Source organism: Diaphorina citri, unplaced genomic scaffold (genome assembly GCF_000475195.1).
Source record: "Diaphorina citri unplaced genomic scaffold, Diaci psyllid genome assembly version 1.1 scaffold236, whole genome shotgun sequence".
Taxonomy (NCBI): Eukaryota; Metazoa; Arthropoda; class Insecta; order Hemiptera; family Psyllidae; genus Diaphorina; species Diaphorina citri.
This window is the reverse complement of record NW_007377673.1, coordinates 134,885-137,650: the sequence shown is the minus strand read 5'-3', so window position 1 is coordinate 137,650 and position 2,766 is coordinate 134,885.

Genomic DNA, 2,766 nt, shown 5'->3' with positions numbered 1-2,766 from the left:
TTTTTGCTTCTCTCTATTTTTCCGATATTTTCTTTTCTCTGCGAGCAGAGCAGAAAAATAAAGGAAAAACTTTTCCAACTTGGACTTTTAGCTTTCTTTTTGTCTGATCCTTTTGTTTTTCCCAAGGTTTTGTTCTCCGGAAAATTTCGAAGCAGTCAGGAAAACAGGTAGTTTTCCGAGATTTTTCGAGCATTGAGCAGCATCTTTTGATGATTTTTCTATGAAAGATTCGCATCAACTATTATAAGAACCAACACAAGCAGACAAGACACACTCTTTTAATCTAAGGTCATTTAACAAAGTTTTTATTGCTTGAAAATAAATTGAAATTACAAAAACTGGCACCACTGACCACCTGGACACCACCAATGTCTTCTTCATGTGTATTCGCCTCTGGCACAAGTATTATTAGCCCCCCCCCAGTATTATTGTAAATTGTGTAAAAAGTTTGTCAAATATCACAATAAAAATATTGAATTGAATTAAAGACAGTCGTTACTTACCTACATCTTGTCTTTTGTTACTTGGAATATAAAGAATTGGAGCTTACTTGGAAAAGAAGATAAAGCCATCCAATAAACCCTATATCCTATAACCTAATAATAAATAATATACCTACCTACTTGCACCTGGATAAGTCATTATTTTCCACAGTCAATCTAAATCTTAGATTCTAAATCGTATAGATTTAGATTGACTCTTGACTAGATTGACTAATCTTGTGACATAGTCGACGGTGGTCGATCGACGAGGTGAATCTACATATGTTGTCGAGGCAGTGTGGACGGTTTCAGTCGACATCGATCGACGACCGTCGATTGTGTGTGAAGTGTGAACACAGATTAATTAATGAAACCGTGATTTGGATCGAAAGCCCACCACAATTTAACTCACCTTTTAGCTTTTAATCGAAATTATCTTGATAAAAATATTACTTATATCTGAATTCATTATCTACTTGCAAGTTATATAATGCAAATTCTTCCTAATAATATTATACTCCGTAACTTTGTGAATTTCCTAATTCTTCTTCTACTGCTGTTTCTTCTTATTATTCATTTACTTATATCAATATTTTGCATAATTATTATTCTTTTTCCACGGCTCATCATTTTAAATTTCCCATTTTCCCTCCCATCGTTTGACAGGTTTATTTTCTCAACTGTATAAAATTAATGTAGAATAACAGTAAATTGAGAATAATTCGAGATATAAAAAACGCTGGTAAGTAAATAAATTAATTTCAAAGCCACTCCTCTTTCGTTTAGGTTTAGAGCTCTTAACGAAATGACATTAACTTTTTTTCGAAAAAGTATAAAAAAAAACATTAAAACGTAAAGAATTACAAATGAAGTAATAACGATATCAATAAAATGGGGAGGCTGTTGTAGAAAATTCAAATAAAAGTTCACAAACATAAACACATCCGATTCCAATGGACCACTGAAGCGAAGCAACGCTGCGCGCGGATGTCTTTACTTTACTTAATCATCATATTAAATTTATTATCGCTCGTCTCTTCGACTTGTAATGCCGCCACTGGTCGCTACTCGATTAAAGTAGCTAATACTCAATTGTCCTCACGAGGCTGAGTGCACCCCGAACTTCAAGCACAGAGCCGAAAAAAAACCTCGGCCCCGCCGAGAATCGAACCCGGACCTCCTGCGTGCAAGCTTAGTGTGATACCCACTCGGCCACAGAGGCTACTTTCTCTCCGAATATCTTGTAGGTAGGCAATGCAATTTAAAAGAAATTGTTCGCACTCCCACTACACACGATTTTTTTTCTTTTCCCAACAACGGGCCCTTATACACTGAAGGACTGAAGTTAAAACTTTAGCAAACGAAATTTTTTCTTTAGATCAACAGGCCCAGTAATCCACCTAGCTTCGCCTCATCAGCACTTTTTCTTCCTTCCTTTTCCGAACAGAAAAACAACACAATTCGCCATAAAAATTATTCACAATAAAAAATGCCACTGTATAAATTGAGAAGGGAGAAGGCAGCATTAAAAGGTCTTCACCAGTATGACAATGCTGTTTTAAATGCTTTATTAGCAAATGTCAAATGTCGTACTTCTATTCTAGTCTCATATTTTATTTATTGCCTGTTTTTACTTTCTATTTTTTCTTAATTTGAGAGGATTTTTTTTTTATTATTCGACAGAAAAATCCCGCAAAATTTGGTTTGAATTTTCTTTTACCAAGTAATGGAGTTGATTTTTCTTTCATTCACATATATAAAAGTATTTAGTTGTTGTCTATGAATAACTAATCTTAGGTTAGGTACACATTATTATAGGACTACTCGCGCTTAGATCGTTTTGGGAGTTGCCCGATAACCGAAAAAAAAGTCCTTAATTTCGGCAGGTATTATACAATAGTAGAAATAACATACGAGTATATTTCATGAAACACTACATCGGAGAACTCTATGATCCAGATTTACCTGGGACTTTAATTGATGCTTACCTAGCTCTAATATACGTAGAATAAGTTTCCTTTCATGCTTGTAACATCATCGTCAGTTTATTTTCATTAGGTAAATGTCGTACTTCTATTCTAGTCTCATATTTTATTTATTGCCTGTTTTTACTTTCTATTTTTTCTTAATTTGAGAGGATTTTTTTTTTTTTTCTTTTTCGACAGAAAAATCCCGCAAAATTTGGTTTGAACTTTCTTTTACCAAGTAATGGAGTTGATTTTTCTTTCATTCACATAAAAGTATTTAGTTGTTGTCTGTGAATAACTAATCTTAGGTTAGGTAG